The sequence below is a fragment of the Hippocampus guttulatus genome, chromosome 4, assembly GCF_054856545.1.
Source record: "Hippocampus guttulatus isolate MCC_2025c chromosome 4, RoL_Hgut_1.0, whole genome shotgun sequence".
NCBI lineage: Eukaryota > Metazoa > Chordata > Actinopteri > Syngnathiformes > Syngnathidae > Hippocampus > Hippocampus guttulatus.
In genome coordinates this window covers 18,761,235-18,787,554 of record NC_141264.1, presented here as the reverse complement: position 1 = coordinate 18,787,554, position 26,320 = coordinate 18,761,235, and the positions used below count along the sequence as shown (strand labels likewise).

The 26,320-nt window shown below is 43.8% G+C and overlaps 1 protein-coding gene across 3 annotated transcripts in view; it reads right to left on the bottom strand.

The window, feature by feature from the left end:
• Window positions 1–24,316, bottom strand: part of megf11 (multiple EGF-like-domains 11) — a 91,086-nt gene extending 66,770 nt beyond the window's left edge. For all 3 annotated transcript variants that reach the window (XM_086109119.1, XM_086109120.1, XM_086109121.1), the window contains exons 1-2: window positions 24,136–24,316; window positions 6,444–6,552 (exon numbers count right to left, since the gene is read on the bottom strand). The gene's annotated coding sequence lies outside the window, so the exon portion shown is untranslated. The remainder of the gene's footprint in view (window positions 1–6,443; window positions 6,553–24,135) is intronic.
• Between the last annotated feature and the right edge of the window lie 2,004 nt (window positions 24,317–26,320).

Genomic DNA, 26,320 nt, shown 5'->3' with positions numbered 1-26,320 from the left:
AGTTCCTGATGGAATACATCTTTCCTCCGTCACCGTGCTTTGTCTCCTTCGGAGAGACCTTCGACCTTCAACGGTGACAGTGATCGAGACGGTGATTTGTTGAGACCCGCAGCTTATTTCATTAGACGTACACGCACGGGGAGATAACGTACGATGGGAGGGGAGTGACAGTGATGAATCTCCTCCTTCCGCAGGTCTTATTCAAGCAAATGGGGACTACCTATAAAGAATGAGCGTGCACAGCATGGCATAGGTTAATACCTGCATGCCATTAGCCATAATAGCGCTAAACCGACATCCGGCTTGGAGAGAACGACCGCATTAGAAGCAACTAGCACTTGGAATACAAAAGAAGTCTGACACCCATGCTGTCATTATAAGGCTCCCGTCTTTGAAAAATAACCGTACCGACGTATAGTTTTACGCGTGTCCCGCTTCAGCGCCTGATATGAATTGAGCTCAACAATCCGAGCGACCGTATCCGATGACGTCAGCGTTCGCATGTTCGGCTAATCTTCTGCATTGATTGGCGCATGTAGTTCACTCACAAGTGAGGGGAAATCAATCGGAGCTTCACTTGCTCTGAGGAGGAGTCCATCCGAGCAGCCAGAGGTTACCGTCATGTTCATTTCCTTAACAGGATGATTAATCAAGGTGCACGCCTGTTACAAGAGACAGCTGCTTTTATATTCCGGACCGTCCTCTGAAATAATCGAGTTAAGCACAAGAGGGGCGTTTTTTTGATTGACAAGAATGTTTTTACTGCTCAGGTGATGAGACCACTCACCGTCAAATGTTCTGGATGAGTGGACGGGCACATCACCTGTCATCTTATATTTGGCTGCCCTCACAAGTGGTGGGAGGCCAGGAGCTCTTACATGAAGTGTCAATGACCCGAATATCTTTTCTTTCTTTTTTTTGCAGACGCGCGTGCGGTTAGTGGTGTGAAACCTCCTGCTAAGAGTTTTGGAGGTATCAAAATCACACTTTTGTTTTTTGTGAGCGTCATATAAAATGGAGTGAATGTTAAAAATGTGACACGCCTATCCAAGTCGGGAGTTGAGATGTTGAGGGAGGGGAATAAAAATCAATAGGTGGAAGGATTGTCGAGAGCGCGGTCAATTAAGTGGAATGGATCTTGAGGGAGTTAAGTACAATATGTCATAGAGATATGAGGAAAACAGAGTTTCCTAAAAATCAATTGGAAAAGAATAAAGAAACAAATCAATCATTTATTTTGTTATTATTATGGGTCAACCTTCATCCTTGGACGATTGCATCAAAACTCATTGGAACCAACCACCCTTGAATGACATCATTAATCATTGTGACGATTAGAGAACATTTAAGAATATCTCTTATCGCTTTTTTTTTCTTGTCTGAATTCTCAGTCATTTATTTCCTCTGTGTAAGCATCGTGTGACACAAACATTTGATCGAAATCCAATCTTGATTGTGCATTTGGCAGGAATATTAACGTCCTCCATCCATCCTTTCTCCGAGCCGCTTATCCTCACGAGTCCCGCGGCCATATTAATGTCAATCTAAAACAAATGTAACATGACAAGTTATTTTCTGTTTATTATAATATTAATCGCTTGACAGGTAACGTTTCATTCGGATGCGAAATATGTGTATTGCTTGATTGGGATGAGGGTGAAAATTGATGAATCAATAAAGTGATCGTCCAGAATTCTGTGGATTGTGTTAAACTGATAGAATAACGTCTTGAAGCGATCAAGGCAAAACTGAGTGGACCATTTGGCTGCAACCGGAAGAAGTCCTGTCGATTTAATGTGGACATCTGTAGATGGCAGTCAAAAAAAAAAATAAATAAATAAAAAAAAGAACAGAACGTCAGATCAGGGTTTCATCCACGCAGGCATCAGCAATGCAACAACTCCTAAGAGCAGCTTTCTTCTGCTCGGTACATTAATGGCATGGAAAGAAGAGTTCAGAACATCCGGAGATTGATTCTACTCTCCATCCATCCATCATCTATAATGCTTATCCTTGTGAGTGAGTTGGGTTGGCTGACTTTGGCAAGAGGCGGGGGAACACCTTGGACTGGTTGCCAGCCCATCACAGAGCACACCAGCAACCATTCACACCTCTCAACAGTTTAGTGTCATCAGTTTTCGGAACGTGAGAGGAGGCCTCGATTCAAACCCGAAACTTCAGAACAGTGAGGCAGACATGTGACCCATGAGTGCACCTCGCTGGCCCTATTTGTCCATCCATCCATCCATCCATCCATCTTCTACCGCTTATCCGGGGCCGGGTCGCGGGGGCAACAGCTTTAGCAGGGAAGCCCAGACTTCCCTCTCCCTAGCTACTTCTTCCAGCTCTCCCCGGGGGATCCCGAGGCGTTCCCAGGCCAGCTGGGTGACATAGTCCCTCCAGCGTGTCCTGGGTCTTCCTCGGGGTCTCCTCCCGGTGGGACATGCCCGGAACACCTCACCAGGGAGGCGTTCAGGAGGCATCCGAATCAGATGCCCAAGCCACCTCATCTGGCTCCTCTCGATGTGGAGGAGAAGCGGCTCGACTCTGAGCCCCTCCCGGATGACCGAGCTTCTCACCTTATCTCTAAGGGAGAGCCCGGACACCCTGCGGAGAAAACTCATTTCGGCCGCTTGTATCCGGGATCTCGTTCTTTCGGTCACGACCCATAGCTCGTGACCATAGATGAGGGTTGGAACGTAGATCGACCGGTAAATTGAGAGCTTCGCCCTTTGGCTCAGCTCCTTCTTCACCACGACAGACCGATACAACGTCCGCATCACAGCAGACGCTGCACCGATCCGCCTGTCGATCTCTCGCTCCCTCCTGCCCTCACTCGTGAACAAGACCCCAAGATACTTAAACTCCTCCACTTGGGGCAAGATCTCTCCCCCAACCCGGAGGGGGCACTCCACCCTTTTCCGACTGAGGACCATGGTTTCAGATTTGGAGGTGCTGATTTTCATCCCAACCGCTTCACACTCAGCTGCGAAACGCTCCAGTGAGAGTTGGAGAGCCCCGTTTGAAGCACCACATCATCTGCAAAAAGCAGGGATGCAATACTGAGGCCACCAAAACGGACGCCCTCAACGCTTCGGCTGCGCCTAGAAATTCTGTCCATAAAGATTATGAACAGAATCGGCGACAAAGGGCAGCCTTGGCGGAGTCCTACCCTCACTGGAAACGATTCCGACTTACTGCCGGCAATGCGAACCAAACTCTGACATCGGTGGTATAGTGACCGAATAGCCCGTATCAGGGGTTTCGGTACCCCATACCCACGAAGCACCCCCCACAGAACTCCCCGAGGGACACGGTCAAACGCCTTCTCCAAGTCCACAAAACACATGTAGACTGGTTGGGCGAATTCCCACATACCCTCGAGGACCCTGCTAAGGGTGTAGAGCTGGTCCACTGTTCCACGGCCGGGACGAAAACCACACTGCTCCTCCTCAATCTGAGGCTCGACTTCCTGACGAACCCTCCTCTCCAGCACCCCTGAATAGACCTTACCAGGGAGGCTGAGGAGTGTGATCCCTCTGTAGTTGGAACACACCCTCCGGTCCCCCTTTTTAAAAAGAGGGACTACCACCCCGGTCTGCCAATCCAGAGGCACTCTCCCCGTTGACCACGCGATGTTGCAGAGGCGTGTCAACCAGGACAGCCCCACAACATCCAGAGCCTTGAGGAACTCCGGGCGGATCTCATCCACCCCTGGGGCCCTGCCACCGAGGAGCTTTTTAACCACATCGGTGACTTCAACCACAGAGATAGGAGAGCCCACCTCAGGGTCCTCAGACTCTGCTTCCTCCAAGGAAGACGTGTTGGTGGAGTTGAGGAGGTCTTCGAAGTACTCTGCCCACCGGTTCACAACGTCCCGAGTCGAAGTCAGCAGTGCCCCATCCCCACTGTACACAGTGTTAGTGGTGCACTGCTTCCCCCTCCTGAGACGTCGGATGGTGGACCAGAATTTCCTCGAAGCCGTCCGGAAGTCGGCTTCCATGGCCTCACCGAACTCTTACCACGCTCGGGTTTTTGCCTCGGCGACCACCGAAGCTGCGTTCCGCTTGGCCAGTCGATACCCGTCAGCTGCCTCTGGGGTCCCACAGGCCATAAAGGCTCGATAGGACTCCTTCTTCAGCTTGACGGCATCCCTTACTGCTGGTGTCCACCAGCGAGTACGAGGGTTGCCGCCATGACAGGCACCAACCACCTTACGGCCACAACTCAGATTGGCCGCCTCAACAATAGAGGCATGGAACATGGTCCACTCGGACTCAATGTCCCCCGTCTCCCCCGGAACATGGGAAAAGCTCTGTCGGAGGTGGGAGTTGAAACTCCTTCTGACAGGGGATTCCGCCAGACGCTCCCAACAAACCCTCACAATACGTTTGGGTCTGCCAGGACGGACCGGCATCTTCCCCCACCATCGGAGCCTACTCACCACCAGGTGGTGATCAGTTGACAGCTCCGCCCCTCTCTTCACCCGAGTGTCCAAAACATGCGGCCGCAAATCCGATGATACAACCACAAGGTCGATCATCGAACTACGGCCCAGGGTGTCCTGGTGCCAAGTGCACATATGGACACCCTTATGTTTGAACAAGGTGTTCGTTATGGACAGTCCATGACGAGCACAGAAGTCCAATAACAAAACACCACTCGAGTTCTGATCGGGGGGGCCGTTCCTCCCAATCACGCCCCTCCAGGTCTCACTGTCATTGCCCACGTGAGCATTGAAGTCCCCCAGCAGAACAAGGGAGTCCCCAGCAGGAGTACTCTCCAGCACACCCTCCAAGGACTCCAAAAAGGGTGGGTATGCTGAGCTGCCGTTTGGTGCATATGCACAAACAACAGTCAGGACCCGTACCCCCACCCGAAGGCGGAGGGAAGCAACCCTCTCGTCTACCGGTGTGAACCCCAATGTACAGGCACTGAGCCGGGGGGCAATGAGTATGCCCACACCTGCTCTGCGCCTCTCACCATGAGCAACTCCAGAGTGGAAGAGAGTCCAACCCCTCTCGAGAGAACTAGTACCAGAACCCAGGCTGTGTGTGGAGGCAAGTCCGACTATATCCAGTTGGAACTTCTCTACCTCACACACCAGCTCGGGCTCCTTCCCTGCCAGAGAGGTGACATTCCATGTCCCAAGAGCTAGCTTCTGCAGCCGAGGATCGGACCGCCAGGGTCCCCGCCTTTGGCTGCCGCCCAGCTCGCATTGCACCCGACCCCTTTGACCCCTCCCACGGGTGGTGAGACCATGAGAAGGGGGACCCACGTTGCCTCTTCGGGCTGAGCCCGGCCGGGCCCCATGGGTGTAGGCCCGGCCACCAGGCGCTCGCCAACGAGCCCCACCTCCAGGCCTGGCTCCAGAGGGGGGCCCCGGTGACCCGCGTCCGGGCAAGGGAAACTGAGTGCCATCGATTTTATCTATCATAAGGGGCTTTGTGAGCCGTGCTTTGTCTGGTCCCTCACCTAGGACCTGTTTGCCATGGGTGACCCTGCCAGGGGCATAAAGCCCCAGACAACTTAGCTCCTAGGATCATTGGGACACACAAACCCCTCCACCACGGTAAGGTGACGGCTCACGGAGAGGGCCCTATTTGTCATTTTATTTAAAAATAATAATTAATAACTATTCAATATATTATCCCCGCATTGTTGAAAATGCAGTTATGTGCGCATCCCGAGTTGGAATTTTTCCAGGGATGTGACAATTAATTTTTACAGAGAATACGGACTCTGAGGCGCTGTGCTGCCTAATGCCATTGTTTGTCAAACAATGACAGTTATCAGCATTTATTGTTCCTTAAAATGGCTTCAACTTTTTTTTTTAAGTACAGATGTGTGTATGCATTCTACTTTTGCCATTTGTCATTTAAATGTTCAATTGTTTATCTATCCATCAATCTATCTGCATTGTGTATATTTTTTAGCTCCAATTTGGATTAGTGCCGCCCCACATGATTCAGGTTTCTGGGTTTAAGTCTTGGCTGGTGTGGAATTTGAATGTTCTCCTCGTTCTCGTGTGGGTTTTCCTCCTACATTCCAAAAACATGCATGTAAGCTTCAATGAAAACTCTAAATTCAATTGAAAGTGAATGTGAGTGGTCATATTTGTCAGTATGTGCAAGTGAGCGCTTTAGAGAAAGATCGATGGATTTATAATGCCCCCCCCCCAAAAAAAACAAACTCTATTTGTATGTGGGGATTAAATATCTACTGGTCGGCATATTTTGTTCCAAAGATATTATGGATATGGATGAAAGTTTGGCTCGTGAGACGATAGTTGATTTGGCAGGTGAAAAGCATTAAAACTTGGCGCAGGTTTCCGAGTGTGTGGGTGTTAAGAACGATAGCTACGCGCAAAGTGATGGGAGCCCTTGAAGATAGAGACAATAACACATCAGCTAATAGCGTGAAGAACGTGACCTAACACTCACCTAGTAGTAACACTTGTGCAGATGCTGAGGAGCAGAGGGGGGGGAGGCGGCCTCTTTGTGTTGTGTTCAGATGCACACACTCTGGGAGAAGTGATGACAGGTCACAGATCTGTTGGCAAGAAGAAAACTAATGATCTTATGATGACACTCAGACGACACGCGCGCGCGCACACATGCGCACGTGCCACGCTCGCACACACAGACTCAAACATTTGTTACGGTTGTGAGAATCTCCACAGGGGTATAATTCACATAAGCTGCTCTTGAAAGGCCAATTTATTCAGTGCAGCCTGCACATCCAATCACTGTTTTCATTTCATTTTACTATGTGCCTCCTACCTGGTTTTCAGCGCTTTGCTAAAGAAATAAAAGGCTGCATTAAGTCAAGAGGGGCAGCCACAATGAACTCCGTTCACACTTCAAACGCTTGCAACGCTGCGCGACCAAATGATGTGCTCTCATGAACAAAGCCTACACTGGGCTCATAGCACGGAACGGATACACGGCGTTTGTGTGTTTGTCATCACCCTTAAAACCGACTGCTCCTCATGATTGCACCGTGAGGTCAGAGGGCACTTTTGCGATTCTTCAGAATCACAATGTGACTGCTTTGTCTCTTGGCCCGATGAATAATTCAGTGTCTTTCTTTTGCGTGAAGAGACACTCCATTGCCCTCCCTAATAAGCTCATTTAACATATCTTTGTCTCACTGACGACTTGCCTACAAAGGAAACGACTCCGTTAGAATACGATATGCAGTATATTTTCATAATCAATTCAAATTTTTACTGCTAGTGGAAACAGTGAGAGGAATGTTTTTTAGCTCATGTAAATGACCACATTTGAGTAAATCATGCTTTTTATTTAAGAGCAATAAAATAGATTGAATTATTAATTCATAATGATACAATACAAAGTGAATAATTTTTTTTTAAAAACCATTGATAAATGTGATTTTATTGTGTACAATATATTATGCCATATCATACAATATAACATTAACTAGCCAATTTAATTTAAGGTGACAAGATACAATGATGATTTAAGAGGTTAGTTAGTTAGTTGCCAAGGCCAAGACGACTGTCAATGCTCCCACACGCATTCGCTGTCATGGCATATCGACAAATAGGTTTCTGTGAGCTATTATAAATTTGCTTTAATACCATCAGTGTAACCAAAAACACATTTGGATGCAATTTTTACTTCCCACCGACACAGGTAGACTTTAATTTCATTTCAACTACAAGAAAAGTCATACAAAGTAATCTCACCACACAGAGCTAAGAGGTCGGTCTGGGTTGGTTTCTAAGACTGTATATTGTTAGACCATTAGGTAGCTAACTAGTTAGACATAGATCTGACAGTCATCCACAAGGCAGTGAAAGGACATACCATGTTTTGTTGAGATGGATCCCCAAAGGCGCCAAATACAATGAAAATAGCAGGGGCCCCAAAATTGAACCCTTTGGTACACCAGACAGTGGGGCAACCAATGCTAACACAAAAAGTTCTGCCGGCCAAATAGGATCTGAAAACCACTCTATTTTTTCTTATTTATATGCTTTTTGTCTTCTACTTTCTCCTCTTCATAATTTTACTGCTGTAAATTGGGAACTTCTCCATTGTGAGACAAATAAAGGTTTCCTTATCTTATCTTCTTTTCTTAATGTGCTTCCACGAATGTTCACCTGGTCCTGCAAATGAACCAAGACAATACTGTGGTCCACCGTATCAAACGCTACAGTCAGATCCAACAAAATGAGACACACAGTCCAGTGTAAATTAGCCACGAGGATGCTACTGACAACTTGTAAAAAGGCTGACGCTGTGCTGTGTATCATCTTCAAACCTGACTGACGTTTTGTTCATCCAAGAAAGATTTCAACTCCCTGGGCACCAGATCGATAGAATGACAGATGGATGGATGGACTAATATTTAAATACAACCATATGTGCAAGTCATAGCTATTGTGCCATGAGATTTCGTGCCATATTTTGTTGGCTCGGACTCAACTTGCATTGACATTAGATGCAGCCATGCTAACAGCTTGGTGACTAAATGTAAATGTCAAGGACAAGTTTGCTTAAACAGCCTGTGCCATTTCTTTTCAAGTTAGTTGTTGTGTTTGAGCTAGAAGTGCAATGATTAACAGATAACAAACCGGCTACTAATCAAAAATTATTTTTGATCGTTTTAAATCAGTTAGGTGTCCTTTTTTAATTTAAAATTGTCCAAATACTTGAAATTTCAACTTGTCAGCAGCAAATATTCGACCACACTGCTGTAACAGTAAAAAGGCAGACATCTAGTGTCTGCCGACACAATGAAATGGTGACAAAGCGAGGAGTGGAGCCACTGGCGGCCATCTTGCGTTGCCACACACACGCAGCTCCACTAACTCAAATACACTGATTTATCCGGTTATTTTCTGAACCATCAACGTTCAAATGAAAGCAAAGACCATCAGGAAAATAATATGCTGCAACCTGTACACCTAAACTCTCACAATCAACAAGGTCCAGTATAACTGACTTCACTGGTCTTTGGGGTGTCGCACATGGTATCATTCTGGCTAACACAGCCACTGCGCGTGAATTTAAAAGAAATATTTAGATTCATCCTGAAGTTTTTACCCGAGAGAGGAATAGCCGAAACTGTGTAAAAGTAGTTCACATACTGCATACTGGTACAACTCAGCGGAGGCAGGCTGCATGTCGCTTGGTGCCGGCAAATGTAATTTTATTTGATACCTTCTGTTTTGATAACAGTAGCCTTTTGCTGCACTTGTGATTTGGATTTTAAATGGAAACAAAACTAGTTACAGGAGCCCGCACAATGCGGAACTGAACTGTTCACAATGGAGTGACGCCACGTGCATTGTCAAGTGCAAGAAGACTTGCACCCGATAAGTTTCGACGATGCACCGTTGGACTTTTGCCTGCAGAGAGAAACATTGACATGAGGTGGTGCCACACCCCCCAGCCCCACCATGTCTCTTACCGTGCTTATCAGCAGACACATCTGCATGATTAAAGCTGGGTGCCTTCAGAATGTGACTTATTAAAGTGCAATGCAATTAAGCGGCGTGTCCCCGAGCTGACCAGCCCCTGCACTCCTCCATGAATGCTGCTCAGCATACCGCGGTAAGAGGGCCACATCCTCTCTTTGGATCGCACATAATATCCCAGGTTCATCTCACTGCTGGTCGTTTATTTAAAATGTGCCTGTAGATAAGCAAGAAAGAAATCGTGCGCCGTTGCAATCTTGTACGGAGCTACAGAGAGAATTCCTGATCAGCGAGGTGCTTTTGTGTGCATCGCATCCTTTGTTCAATCGTCTAAATGTGAGCTGAGCGTCGACATACATTTTTTATGAGAATTCATCCTTGCTGCTCAATCCGTTTGCTAATCACCGCTGATGGATTTCCAAGCTGCTAGATTTGGATTGATCCAAAGGTTACAAGTGTAAGGAGGCAGCACATAGTGTCAATGAGATCACCAGGGCGAGCCAGCACTGTTGTGCATATGTGAGGTAGGGGGGGAAGTGGCGAAGGATGTCATTAAGAGTCAGGGCTCATTAGCGAGGCTGTGGTGCTTCCCTTTGCATCAGTGGCGTACCTGCATGTCTGATGTGTTAGAGGCTGGGAGGAGGCATCGACACGCAGCTATGTCACAACTAAAGCAATGCAACTACAAAGAGAACTCTCGACTTCCTGCTACCAGCTGTGAAAAAACACCGTTTATCAAAAGAATTGTTTAATGGCTCGGCTGCTGTTTTCTACATCTCGATACATGTTCTGACTGAAATTTAAGCAGGGAATAATTCTAGTCTTTTACTGACGGCACATGTCACTTGGCTGAGGAGAATTTGAAAATTACAGAAAAAAAACATGGCCCGAATTGATTGAACTATTGCAGACAAGCATTCGTGCAAATAGATCACAACGTTCGGTAAAATGACACTGAATATTCTTATGCAGTACCGGAAAGCTGTCCGTTTTTAATATGTTTACATTGTGAGGATTACACGAGATATTTTGTGACTTTTACAGCTGAACAGTACAGTGGTGTGTTAAAATACGAGTGATTGTTTTTATTTGTTTGTGGCCAACGAGAAGATGATCAATCAGTCAAACCTCTGTTTACATACTGAGCTGTATATAAGTGGTGCGCATGAGTCGTGGAAATTGACTTTACCGGTCTATAATTTTGGTGGGCATGCATGTTTTGTGTTTTTGCGTAGCAAATAATAGTGTTGGTTCTTTATCTAACGACCGCATCTTAAAATTATAATTGCCTCTACTTTTAAACATAATTAGTGTTTTTTTCCAATTCAAGTGGAGAATGCGAGTAAAATTAGTATGCAAGTTAAAAGAGATTACATTTGATGAATGACAACGTTACAATGCATACTAAGCACGGCTTTTGGAGTAATTGTCCTTGATCGACAAGGTCCAACAATGAATTAACGTTCACATAATTGCTCTCTGATTGGTCTGTATCCATGAGCAGAACAATGGTACCGTAATTTTGGGACTAAAAGTTGCTCTGGGGTATAAGACGCATCAGTAAAAAAAAAAATATATATATATATATATATATTATGAAGAAGAAAAAAAAACAAGGTGCTTTTCCGTATAAGTCACTTTTTTGGGGGGAATGTATTTTATAAAAATCAACAAGTAGCATTAGTCGGGTAAAACTAACATTTCTCACAGCCATGTTGACCCAGCTCATGTTCCCTATTAATGGGTGAACAACCCTATACTTGGTGAGTGATAGGAAGAGCGTACGAAAGAAGGTGGTGGTAATGCACCAAAATTATTTTCCAACTGCAACAAGAAAGAAGAAACAGAAGAAGACATGGAATACACCACAACAAGGATTTATGATTGACAGCACCAAAAGGTGCAAAAACTGACCAGGATTCTACCTTTGGCCAAAATATGAGGTTAGATTCTAGTTAAGGTAAGCCATTTTAAACTAAAAAAAGAAACTTTTCCAAAGCTAGAAGAGGAAGATTTGAATCCAAATTGTTTGCTTCCATCAACACGATTAGAGTTCAGGGATTTTGGTTATCAGTTTGAGCTCCAATTTTAATATATGAAAGTTGCACCTGGGAAGAACTCACAGGACGAGACAAACAATGAAAAGAAGGATGATTTAATACAGATGAGCTGTGACGTAATGAAAGTCTGCATGGCTGTAGCTCAACTTCCGAGAAATGTTCTTCTTTAGATCTAGAACACTTTGAGACTGACTCAAAAGCATCTCTGCTGGATGCATCCAAGTAATGCACTCCGTTTTGCCGCCCATTTGACAGATTAAACAGCATCAGTCAATCAAAAATCAATTGAACCCATCATTAGTTGTTCCATTCCGGGGGTGGAAACGGACCAAAGGCTGCTCCTGACATTGTGGTTAGCTTCCAAACATTCTATTTTTTTTTTTCGTCTACGTTAGTTTCTTTCACTCAGACAGCCTTCAAATCATTACCCGATTTAATATAATCCAACTTCAAAGTCATTCATTATGTGCAATTTGGAGTTCGCAGAGAGAAGATTCCACCGCCTGCCATCAATAAGCGGCCTAATGAAAGTGCCATAAGACAACAGCACAACTTTCTTGACAGGGAGTCCGACTCGGGAGGCTCGAGGCTCCCGGGAAAATGCTGTGCGTCGTTTAACAGGAGCTTAATTCTGGACGCATGGTTTATTCATGCGGCGAGCGCAGATATCACGACTCTCATAAATCACACAGCACGGTGTTGCTGGACATTGGCGCGAGGCGAGGCAGGGCTCACTAATCTCAACACCATCTTTCATGTGAATAACCTTGCCTCACTGCGGGGCAGTCCAACACGAGACGCAGCCCATCGGTGGAAGCCGTTCCTCATCCATTTTATTTCGTTCACAGCAAAGGCTTCGTGAGGAGACAACCACCTTCCCGTTCGCTCTCGGGCAGATGTGGCTCAACTCTCAACCATGCGGAGGAATTGCTTGAAAGGAAATGCTGTATCCTCCTTTTCACGTTTGCTTTGGGAATGCGGAATCAGCCGCACGATGGATGAGAGCAGCAGAGGGGTTAATTTATCTGATAGGTGCAAAATGTACTACTGTATTATTAATGAATAGAAATAAACACCGCCATCAAATATAGAGCAGGTTTAAAACTGTGCAAAGAGAAAATGAATACATTGCCTCCCAAAAATGGGAAAACCGAATTAGTAGATAATGTTATTCCCCAGATTTTTCGCAAAATATCTATCCACAGTGGCCGTCACATCAGAATTGTTTTTCCCCTTCGCTCAGAGTTGCTTTTCTGCCTTTTCTCAATGTCATGCGCACACTCATGGCAGACAACAAGGTGCTCTGAAGTGGCAATGCCAGCCTGAATCCCCGGTCCGCACGCTGGCAGTCAAGTCGGACTTAAGGAGGAAAAAAAAAAAAAAAATCTGCCATCCTCTTCCCGTTCTCTGCATGACTTGCGCGTACTCGCAGCTGACAATAAGGCACTCTTAAAGCTGCCGCGACAGTCTCCACTAGCTAATTAACCTTTTGGCTGTTATTATGCAAATTTGCTGTTTTGTCACAGTGAAGGAAGTCTCGCCACTGACAGATTTTCAGAAATAGGCAGACAACAAATTTACTTGAATGTTTAATTTCACGCTTGATGGGTGAGCAGGGACACCAGAATCCAAACTATTCGTACATTGCAATGTCAATTTTTCCATACCATGTTCCCTTCAAAAATGTCTAGATATTCAGGAGTTTCTTCCGAAGCCCAAACCACAGCCTCACAGTTTTTTTTAGCACACAAACAAATCAACAGAATAGGAAGATTGAGCAGCAAATAAAAAAATGAATGAATTACCGAGTCATTTTGCTTGTCGGAGGTGAGAAGAAACTACAGGTATCACACTGGCAGTTGTATGTGTTTTGCCGTGCCCCCCCCCCCTTGGGCAAAAATAAATAAATATCCAGGAGAATTTCAAGCAAACGAAATGACACAGAATGCACTTCTGACACCAAGGCAAAAATCATACACAAAAAAAAAAAAAAAAAATACAAACATGGCTTATATAGAACACTTGAGCCACCTTCATTTGCCGTATGACAAAGAGAAGGTGGAGGACAAGGTGACAGTGAACAGGCGAATATCCTTGACGCACTCTCACAATGAGATGCTGAAACAACAGTGCGGCTGTCAGGGCAATTTTACACACCAATGCTTTCGCACCTCAGCTGCACAGCCTTCAAACTCTGAACCCCGCGTCGTCGTCTTCGGCGCGTCTTCATTTATTTTGTGTCAGTGTCCAAGATGTGAGACGCAAGGCGGTGAGAAACTCAAGCCAAATGTCGCCGGGGTAAGCGGTGTGTGAAGATAACAGGGAGCAAGAGAGGAGGTGGGGGGGGGGGCTCAGTGGGTGTACGCATCAGTGCGTTAGGTGCACATGAAAACCCTTCAGCACTCAAAAGGAGGTTTGTTTGGAGTTGTGAAAATACCCGAAAATAAAAGAAAAGTTTGACTACACAACTCCACATTAATCAATGAACCACTCAGGGGTTGGGTTTGACCAGCGTTGCCTAACCTTTTTTTTTCTTTAACAAAGGCTTTAATTTTAATTTTTAGGCTTTTATTTTAGAAACATCTCACATTACACCACCAAACAAAAAAATGACACAAAAATGTATAAAGTGGATGTCCAAAAAAGTCTTCCAATATTTTTGCCCATCATTAATTGCAATGACTTTTACTTAAAGTGAGAACTACATTTCGCACATCCCTCTTTATTTTTCCCTGCTAGCGTAGCGCATCAACCTTTCGGGAAAAGTGGTCAATACGTGAAAGAGAAATGGCCTGGTGTGGTCATTAAATCTAAAAATATTCTCCATTGGAACAGAACACAAAGCCAGCGTGGTGTAATGAAAGTGAAATCAGATGAATTTGCATGAAAGTTCTGGGTCCAATATTGCCACTGCGACCTTTCAAATGTCCTTCAGTCCACTTGAACAAAATACGCCTACTTAGTCAGAATATATTTTATAAAATGAGCAAAAGATAAGAGCTCCATTCAGCCCTGTTCAGACTGCACGCATGGCCAGTCACTGACATGACAGACCTAAAATCAAAACCTAACTTTTATACTCTGAACAATTCACGGTATTTAACTCTGACAATGTTCCAATACTCTTGACTTTACAATGATAATGCACGGTTTTAAATTGACACAGTCGGACAGGTAATCATTAAAACAAATGTTTTGTGGTGCGTGCCGATTGCGCCCGCCCTCAAAAATTGACAACGAAAGTATTTGTACAACCAATGACATTTATTTCAGCCGCAAATGATGGAGAAACACCATTTACAGATCTGTGATGGAGCGACTCCCCCAAGCAGTGGGGTGCGGCCCCTCTTACACCATTTTTTTTTTCTTCTCGGGAAGGGTTAAAGCAGGGGTGTCAAACTCATTTCACATTGTGGGCCACATACGGCCTCGGTAGTTGTAAAGTGGGCCGGACCATTACAATTATACCATACTCTGCTATAAATAACCAAAATAATATGTCTTTCCTTTTTTATGCTCTAAAGAAGCACAAGAACATCCGGAAAATGCTGACATTCAATGAACATATCTTTTACAAAACATTTCACGAGACTGAGCTGCTGTTGTCTTCTTCTCTGATCAAAACAATGTTGTCTTCTACTCTGATTAAAACAGTGAGTCCGCTAGCGGATACTCCATGAATTGCACCTTATTTAAAATATTCATTCCATTGTCATTTTTTTCACTTTTAAATTATCCTGCGGGCCTGATCAAACCTCTTTGGGAGCCGGTTCCAGCCCGCGGGACGTATGTTTGACACCACTGGGTTAAAGTCTGACGCACAACCTTGCACAGCAACCAAATTTGCATAGTAACACTTCCAGATAGCAGGACGCGTGATACAAGTTAACAATTAATTATAAGATACAAGTTAACACTGTTAAAATGTCCAATTTCCATTACACCGTCTGATCAGATTGAGCTGTGGGGGGGACGGATCATCTCGGCAGAGGAGAGGTGCTAATAAACGCGGATTTAGAAAGCGCTGTGAACAATATTTGAGAGAAATAGGCCTCTTTTGTACGCAGAAAAAGTCTTCGCTCTTTCAGTTCGGCTCATGACAAACAGGAGCAACAAAAAAAAAAAAAGGGTTGGGTGATATATTTGTTCAGTGCGGCTATGCGAGAGAGTTATAATATTAGAAACAGTCGGTCTTTTGCACAGAACGAGCTACAAAATGGTGGGAAAACATCAAGAGAGCTGCACCCTCTTTGGATGGTTTCAAAACATTTTGAAATGACAAAAATGGAGCGCACCTCTCACTTGTAAAAGATCTTTGCGGTCTATCCCATGACGCTTCCCCGACCCACCCCCAACGTGGCATGCCGGCTTCCAGACATGATCTATTGCTGGCTCCGCCATGTCCTGAGTGCCCTGACCTGCTGCGACTGCACAAGCGTTGCCAGCGTGGGGCCAAAGGAGATGCGACACACGGCTATGCGGCTGTATTATTCAAGAGGCGCACCCTGTTGAGTGGGCAGTTATTCAGAATCCAAATCCCAGATGCGGTTCCCACACATGCTCCCGTCGCCGTCCTGACAGCTGCCCCATTGATCACACGCAAGGTAGACGGGTGCTGAATATGCGCACGCATAAGCTTTGTGTTATTGGGCTAAAATGGCCTCGATGATAGCACGGAAATCCATCAATAGAGTTTGGACATGGGCCAGAGTTGACTTGCTGGCACTGATTGAATAGGCGAGGCGAGGCTCAGCGTGCGGACGAGATGCGCTGATACGATGCAACATGCAAAATGTAAAATGCAGCAGTGCGGCTAAATGTACGATGGGGAAGGAAGAAATTCCCTTCTTAGTTGAAATCCCTTGCGTATGACAACATTGGACATGATAAGACAAGAGTTGTATTTAAAACTCTGCCTAGTTTGTATGGGTTTATCAAAATATTAGTGATTGATTTTAAAATATTGCTGTGGTGCTAGTGACATGTAATATATCTTACCGAGACCTGTGTCTAAATGTGCCCAACCGATGTAAAAAAAATTTTCCCTCCCGATGCCAATTCCGATATTTCGCAGAGTAAAATTCCGATTAATCGTCTGACTAATTAAAAAAACATAGGTATCTAATGAACAAAATCACTTTTGAACACTTTGCACAATAAAGATATGAATTACAGGCAAAATGTTTTTGACCATTTTGGCGTACTTTGACTTAGTCGTTTAACAAGAGGTTTTTTCCTAGCTTGTCTGTGAAATTCCGGTTCGTAAACCATTTTTCTTACTGGGCAGATGGCTGTAGATGGCAGGCGGCATTGCAGCACAGCTTTTGAGTTGAAGATAAAGATTTGAGGGAGAATCTCCTCTATCAGGTGGGTTCCAAATCAATACTGTGCTCCCCCTCAGTCCCCATTCTTTACGTTTTGTTTTTTATTTGAGAAATCAAGGCAGTGGAAAAGGCTAACTAACCAGCAGACTACAAGTTCTGTATTTCCTTGTTGGCATGTCTCTTTGACGCGATGTGACTGTTCCATTTGATTGCATCTTGTGAAACAATGACAATAAAGCTAATCCGATTTAGATATATTTTATATTAGCACATAAATTATTATTTTTATACCAAAAGCGTATTCTCAAGCTTATCTTATGTTCTGTGGAGATCAGACAAAATAAAAATAATCTAAAGCTGCTTTGAAAATGGCTGGGAGTGAATGAGTTCATTTCTCCTCAAGCATCGATGGCAGTGGTTCGATCGAACCCCAGGGGTTCGGTGAATCAGTCTCAGGGATTCGACGCAGCCTCTGCCATGGAGGTTACGACACACCCAACTCAACATGTCAATTAGTTATGATGCGCCCACTTAGCCATCACTGGCTGGTTCATTTTGTGCACAATTTTTAAAAAAAATTACTTCATACTACAATCAATTGTGTTTACTTTTTTTCAGTTTTTAATAAATGCGTTTTTTAATGTATTGAATTTGTTAAAAAAAAATCTTATTTTTATTTTTCACTAATGAAGGGTTCGGTGAATGTGCAAATGAACTGGTTGGGTTTGGTATCTCTAACAAGGGTAAGAACCACTGGTCCATGGGAAATTGAGCTTTTACCGGACATTCTTAGTGGATTATATTATAATCATTCAATCATAATATATCAATGGGAATTATACACTTCCAACTTTGTTACCACTCATTGCTGTGTGATTTATTTAACCCTTTCGGGGACAGCGGTTACTACGGTGGACAGCTTATCATGCGATCAGGTTACAGGGGTGCATGAAAGGGTTAATATTGATCTATCTTTCAGATAAAGTCAAGAAAAATATATTATTAGCGTTTTTGTGTTTTGTTTACAGTAGCACAATATACGTTTAAATAAAGTGTGATGATGTCATTCTACGCAGTCATCAGAGCCCAAATGTGGCCCGGCAACAGAACTGGTCTTCTGCCCGTCACACCGAAGACCATTCATCACGCTACTTAATAACACGCCGTGATATAATATGTGAAGTCTAATTACAGTGTCACCTACAGGAGCGAAACACGGCATGATCACCTGACCTGAGCGGTTCACACTCAGGTCAGCTTCGCATGTTAATTAACACGTTTCATCAGGAGAGCCTTATAACTTCATCAAGCGCGCTCCTTTGGTTCATCCTCACCCTTCAAGCCTCTGTCTTTTGTTAGCGTGCCTGATAAATTATTCAATATTCATTAAATAATGTTTGATGAAAAGGGAACAGGGGCAAGACGCTAACGCTAATTTATGACTTTGACGAATCTTCACCGCTGTAGGATGCTGGGAAATGATATCATTGTTTAGCAGGGACTCTTTTTTTTTTTTTTTTGTGTTCCCCCGGCTTACTTCTGAGGGCATTGTTAGGTCTCTTGTTAACCTTTTTATGTTGTCAAATAACATTAAGCAGTCGGTGTGTCTTCGTTACACTGTACAGTATTATAAGCACATCTAATAAGATCCAATACAAGGGGATGAAAAGTTCATCCTTTGCAAAGAGAATTCAAGCTCATTTTGCATCGACTATGTCACATACTAGTTATCACCTTCACATGATTGACTTAGTTGTAGTTTGCACTGCAACATACTGAGCTGTGTCGAATGTTTTGGTTAGCTCCACGAGAATGCCAAAATAGGAGAGGGAGTTCGTGATGATGGTACGTACAAGAATAATTCGGTGAAAAATTTGAAACTTGTACGTAAACCTTCAAGTGTGGCAGTTTGATGGCCAAATTCTTTCCCCATTTTTGCCGATTGTTATTGACATTCTCATATGATGAGACACATCGACACATTATAACCTAAGAGAAAGATATTGATATTAAAACATTCCACCAACCTGTTCAAACGGAGCACAACGTTACAGCATAGTACAAAAATATAAAATAAACTTTTTGGGAATAAACCCCGTCTTGTTTTGATGAACACTTGGGCCTATTGCACTACTGCATTCCAAAAGCGGTCATTCTGGTGGCACTTGGAGAGACAACTTTTTTTTTTTTTTTTTTTTTTTAAGTGTTACTTGGTGACAACAGTTAAATGAAAATGACCGGCTTCACCTTGGGTTAAGATTGGAACAAATTAATGTATGGAGCATTAACATTTTAGAAATGGCAGTCGAACATTGGAACAGATTGCTGTTGTAAAATTATTTGTACGGTTCCCTTGATGGTTAAATATCGCTTGACCCTCAATCAAACTCATGGGCTGCGTGCTTGTCACGTCTCGGGGATTCAATCATTTTTAAAAAAAGAACACCGTCGAAATGGGAATTGTTGCTAATTGTCGAGAAATTGAAGGATGCAAAGGATCACGTTGATATTTGTCCCCTTTTGTTTATTAAACATGCTAACATGCTATTACCCCGTAATAACCTGCGGCCAGGATTTAATTGTATTAGTAGAACATGCCGCAGGGACAACCAAAACAAGCTGTGGGGCGGCTGACACCCCCCCCCCCCCCACCCCCAACCCAGACTTTGGAGACCCCGGCGGTAAGTATTCATTCATTGGATTACATTTTCCAAGTCCGCTGTAATTTGTGATAAAAGCCTATTTATCTCCTCTGCAGATGTACAAGCAGGAGGTAACCGGCCGTAGACATCCTGATGAAGAGAGGATTTTTTGCTGTCTCGGGCTTAATGGTGAATGATAGCCTTATCGACAAAGCACAGACACATCCCAAATGCGCACACGGAGGCTCGCTGCTGCTCATTTCGACATCATCGTGCTGGAAAATAAATGTAGTGTGACTTCTTTGACTTGAAGTGAGAGTGAAAAAGCTTCAGAGCAGCCATGGCAGGTGGACGCTTACATGGGCAAAAAGTCACAGGCTTCCCACAAAATGGACGTAGGAATGTCTTTAAACAAGAAAGAAACTAATGAGTTCATTCGTCAGTGCACAGCAAGAATCAGTGCAGACGTCCCTCCCCTGGGGGGGGTCGGGGTGCACCTTGGGAAAATTGGATTAACATGGCGCCACACAGGAGCTTCCATATCTCCAAAAATCGGCCTGCCTTCGCCGTTTGCCCTCCTCGCTTGCATATCAGAGTGAGGCAATCTGTTTCTCCGCAGAGTGCCGGCTGACCAACATGACCGTCGGCAAGTGTCCAATTATTAATTAAATGCTCGCACCCGTAATCAGATGCAGACACGGTCAGACCTGTGAGAGAGACAGCTTAACGAAGCTGAATTTAAATTGCTGATGTCGGACAATGCCTGTGCCGTTCAGCCGAGTCACGTGGTACTTGAACAATCTATCATCATTTTGCACTTTGACTGCTGTTAATAAAACATTTTAGTGCACAACGTGTACTGTATTTTCTTCACCAAGGGCAAGATTTCTTAAGCCTCAGCAATGTGGGCTGTATCATAAAAATACATTAACGGGGCATAACATTATGGCCACTTGCACAATATAATGCGGTCAAATGGCAAATATTGTGTCTTAAAGTTAATAGGACTCGCTTCGGATTGGGGTGTGCATTTAATAATACGTGCGGGGTTGTGGTTGAACTGTACTGCACCACACGGTTGTGTTCTGAGCTGATCTGAATATTTTAAGACTCTCTCTGGTAACCCAATGTGTGATGAGATCAGTGGTTCTCAAACTTTTTATACCACTCTTCAGAAAGGACTTAGCTTTCAAAGCGTCACGATCAGAGCCTACAGTCAATGACTGAAATTAAGGAGACTAATTAATCATAAAAAAATGGAACAAGTAAAAAGTATTGAAATGAATGAAAGGTACTGTAACATTATGCACAGTTTGAACATCAACACACATCACTAATGCTTCAATTAATATGCATTGCAGATAAAAGTTCACAACTGTAACTAAATTAAAATGCACAGATTAAACACAGAAGTATTTTATTAAAAAGTTAACTACAACTGAATTGTACTTGGGCAGTGATTCGCGTACCACTATCATGGGATGTGCATATCGCGCTTTGACAATTATTGTGTGAGGGACCGCACTCATGCAATAGAGCAAACAACAACCACAATACTTGAGCATCAACTTTGTCAAGGCAGAATTTCTATCGATGTTTGTCATTAGCGTGCCGTGAGAGATAATCGAGTGTGCTCAGGGAAAGGATCCAATTCCACTTAAAACTCCAAATATTATGATTTCTATCTGACAAAACAAATGTCTTTTTGCTCATCTAAAAATGCCAGAAACTTTAATAACCAATGAGCAATTAAATATCAGGACTGTGTGTCGGCTTTACGTTCGACCACACATGAACAGAGCTTGCAAAGTAAACTGAGGTAAGATCATCATGATTTGATCACATTTTCATGACACTATTTGGTGGTTTAAGATTTATCAAATGTGCCGTGGCTGCATAAAGACTGAGAAACATCGAAGCAAAAAAAATGTTATCTATATGCAAGTTATGATAATTAGGGTCCGACCGATGTAATTGCCCAGTAGGTCCCATTTTAAAATTGGCAAAAATCACCAATATTTTTGCAGATTTTTTAAACAAAACAACATACGTAAGTATGTTTTGTTTAAACATACTTACATACTTGTCCAGTGAATTTGATTCTGAATACAACAGAAAACAAGATGACATTCAAACGTTCTCCGACACCACCCCCCTCCACAAAAAATACAAAAATGGCAGATTTTTGCCCATTTTTTCACCCTTTATGTTATAAAGTTAACAAAATGAATACTCAAGCAGCCAGAAGCAGTCACATGTTCTGCCTGTACTTGAGGACTAAAAAAAAAAAAAAAAGTTATATTATATGATATATAATTGTTATTTATTACTTTTTTCCAATTAATCAGGACTCTGTATTTTATTCTGTGAACGATTGTTATTGTCCTAAAAAAAATCCATAAAATCCATCATGGTCTGGTCCTCCGATTGTACAGAAGAGAAGAGAAGCTCGATGCTGTCTTTTCACTTCCTCTGCACAAACATCTAAATGCCGCAGCTTTCACAAGGAAAGCAAAGTGCAGGCCCTCTACCGCCATGTATTTCATTAAGTTCTCTTAATGCACTTGTTATGGCTCCAGGGTGTTTGCCAAACGTTGACTGTGGTTTTTTTTCACTGAAATAATAAGAGCTATCAGTCAGCGCAGAGCAAAAACAGCTTAATTCGCGGGATAAAGGTCATCGGTGCTGTTGCTGTTGAGGCGTTTTTGACAGACTAGAACAAAACAGCGCAAAACAACCCTAGTTGAAGTTTGCCTTGAATTATAACAATATAAGTTGCGGTGTTCACATGTCAGTTTATAAAAAAAAACACACACAAAAAAATAAAATAAACTCTGTTCAGAGTGCTGAGCTCTCCGAAATAAGCCGGCCTTGCAAACTGGACACTCCGCATCCTTAGGCACACTGCACAGCACACGGCAAGAATCACCAGACAAAAGACTAATAAAGCGGAACACTCGTGGTTATTCTTAATGAATTAATAGTGCGCATGAACGGATCCAAATGACCATATAGATAAATTTGTGGCCATGTGTTTTTCATCTATATTCAATGGCTGTTAAAATGTCACATTAAAACAAATCCGTTCCATTTTTCCTAATCAACACTGAGAATAGGAAAATACAACAAGGAGCAGCGAAAGCAGAGCGTCCTTGGTGAAATGTCAAGCCTCTCTAGTCTCAGACATTCACTCATCAGCACTAGTTTCACGTATTGATTAAAGGCAGGATTTCCAGTGGATGAGTTTTACTGGACTGTAAAGCACAAACACAAAAAGTTTGCGCGGCTTATTTTGCCCTTGAAGTGTCCGCTTTATGATAGCTTAGTCTTCTTGTTGAGCATGTCCACACACCGCAGATTTCCACCAAACTGCAACAGCACTGATTTTTTTATTTTTATTTTTTACTGTGAAAACATCAATATGGAATATAATTGTTGGGCACAATGTGCATCCAGTTAAGCATTGTTTATGAAATAATTACATTCATAACTGTGAAAGCTTTGGGATTTTTTTTTTTAATGGGGCAAAATATTTGTATCTACACACTTTTTTTTTAATTGGAGAACTGTTGAGCTTAAAATGTATAAACAAGAAAAGATTTCATGAAATAAAATTAAGTTTTCCAAGCATTGATGCATTTGATATAATCTAAACATTCACTCATGTAAAGATAATTCAATTATGATTAATGGCTTTGGGGAAGCCAAGCAGAGCTGTGGCTAAAATATACCGGAATATATGCGGCTCGAATAGTGCACACAATATTGCAATGTGGGGTTTTTTTTTCCACTATAGGGGGGGGGTCAGTTATTTTACTAAATGGCCTGATTTGGTTAGTTTCAATCTCTCACAAAGCGGTAACATCTCCATTATTTAACAATGGCGACTTTGACGAAGCGAGTAATGGGAGTTTAATCAGCTTCTGTAGCCTGCAGTCTACTGCCATCTAGCGATGGCAGGGTGTAACAGCACGTACGCGTGCAAGGGATCTTCTGTTCTGAATCAGAACATTCATCACTCGCCCTCATCCTTTGGGAAGGACAAAACTTTATCTCGAGCTCTCATTGAAAATGAATAATAGACAATTAAATTAAATTTAAAGTGAAACTTAACATTTCACAAGAAGGAAAGAAGGACAAGTAATTAACTGTTCAAGTGGGGAGCAAATGAGGCGTTAGTGGGCTTCAATTGAAGAATGAAAATTGCACGCTGTTGCACTTCAGTTCACAATTGAGCTACCCTGGAACGCACTTACATGTCGTTTGCATGAATATACGTAAAGTGATTGCGTTGCTGGAGTACGGAAGCTGTGAGACACAATGCGTGGAGCTGGCAGTAAATTGAAAAGCTCTCCTAGGTGATCGAGCGTTCCCCCCCCCCCCCCCCCCCCCATCTTTTGGCACACGACGCCTCTTTTCATAGCATGGACTCGCCAACAGTCCAATTAAATAGAAAGCCCAATTTATCACAGCCACCAGCCCGATAGCTTCCACCAAAAGCCACACCAGGGGAAAAAAATGACAGCCCGCTTCAAACTCGTAGAAAAACAAAAACAACCAAATAGATCAGAGCAACAATCGCCGATGTGTCATCATTGCTCGTCACTGCCAATTAAAAGGACACATTTCGATTATTAAGGACATAAATCCAAACTCACCCCCCGTGGATCAGGCTTGGGACGCCAAGTTGTCACCCTCAATAAATGAGATATTTCCGGGTGGTGCCGGTGTCACGCTCTTCCATGATTAAGTGTAAGGTCAGCATGCTTGGTGATCCGACCTGAGTCACAGGATGCAGCGGCGTGCACACTTCTTCTCTCTTCCCCTTCTGCTGCTTGTCTCTCCCCGCGCCGATGCTTATCTGAGGCTCAAGCGCGGCCCACTTTAAACTGCAGTGACGTCACACCGGCTGATGAGGCCACGCCTATCTTCATCCGACACACGTGTGTTTTTTCCACTTTAAAAAAAACCGTGGTGGGAAGTAATTTCATAAATAGAGTTTTCTGGTGCCCGTACTACAAGTAGTTATTTTTCTAACGGCTTTTTACATGAAAACAGAAACGTATACTTAAATATGCTTTACTTTCTAAAAACGGGCCTTGGTACCTTTTTTTAACCCACTCAGAAACTCACATGAAAAAAAAAACATGGCCACCATGTTGATATAGTTATTGATTTCCACCATGTTGGATCAGAAGACTTGAAACAGAATGACTAGTTTGTTTTTGTTCATTCTTTTTTTTTCTGTCTGAAAACACAAAGTACTTCATAAATTTCCCAATCTCCTTTGATGTGCTCGGACAAGAACTAAAAAGATGACTGTATCGAGAAACTTTGGATGAAGTGGCAAAGACAAGACAGAATGACAAAGTGGCCGTCGTAAAATACGACGATCCCTACACAAATTCAAATATCTCTCCCCTCCTAACTATGTGACAACGGAAATACTAAGAGCAGAAATAAAACTGAGAGGGGTTATAAGATAAGATAAGATAATCCATCCATCCATCATCTACCGCTTATCCGGGGCCGGGTCGCGGGGGCAACAGCTTTAGCAGGGAAGCCCAGACTTCCCTCTCCCTAGCTACTTCTTCCAGCTCTCCCCGGGGGATCCCGAGACGTTCCCAGGCCAGCTGGGTGACATAGTCTCTCCAGCGTGTCCTGGGTCTTCCTCGGGGTCTCCTCCCGGTGGGACATGCCCGGAACACCTCACCAGGGAGGCGCTCAGGGGGCATCCGAATCAGATGCCCAAGCCACCTCATCTGGCTCCTCTCGATGTGGAGGAGAAGATAAGATAAGAAAACCTTTATTAGTCTCGCAATGGAGAAATTCCCGATTCACAGCAGCAAAGTTATGAAAGGAAGAAGTAGAACAACAAAATATAGGAGCTGCTGGAAAGGCAACCACTCACGCGGCGCCATTTTGAAGTCAAAATAACAAAAATAACACAACACAACACATAGGACACAGACAATCTTCACCACTTTTCTGCATACACTTTGTTGTCTGAAGCAGTTATAGATGAAAGAGGAGATCAAAGTGTCCTTTCTCCAGTGGATCAGAGACGTCATGCTGAAAATGTGCACACGTCTGCTACAAGCTAAGTTTTGAAAGCAAACACGAAGCTCTAGCGTCCATTGACGAAAAAGAGATTGGCTCACATCTCCTGTCCCATGTAAATCCACTCTTTGAAGTCAAGATGGCGCCCTAGTAGGCAGCCGCCGGCAAGTGCTCTCGTGAGCCTTGCCTTTTTTTTTTTTTTGGTTTGTTTTGTCACTTTGTGTTTGTTGTTACGTCATGTGGACCTGATGTGGACTTTTTTCAGCATTTTTTGGCCACGACATTCATCAAGGAGGAAACTCTGTGCTTGGTGGTTGCGCCTTCTCGGCAGCATGGGTATACCAGCACTGTTTTTGCCTGGAAGGAATGTCGGCGCCATTTGACTGTCGTTGCTGGACAGTCCCGGGGCGCTTGTGTCTTGCGCCTGTTATGGGCAGCATTTTTCACAGCCCCACTTTGTTCAGCGGAGAGATCGGTGCTGTTGAACGGTCTGCGGCTGGATGGATGTAAGGCTTGAGGAGCCGACGATGAGAAGAAAGGAGCGTGAGCGCGGAGCGCCAATGCGGATGTGGAACTGGGAGTCGCGGGTTGGAATTGTTATAGTTCAATTCCCACTGCGGAGTGCGGGACAGACGGAAACTAGCCATTGAACGGATGCTATTCTGTTGATGTGCCTACGAGCAAGGTACCGACCCAACCCCAACTTCAACCCCCAAGGTCAAAATTTTTGCGTGACACTTTCACTCCGACATCTCCTCTCGTGAATTAGAATTTCCCATTGGG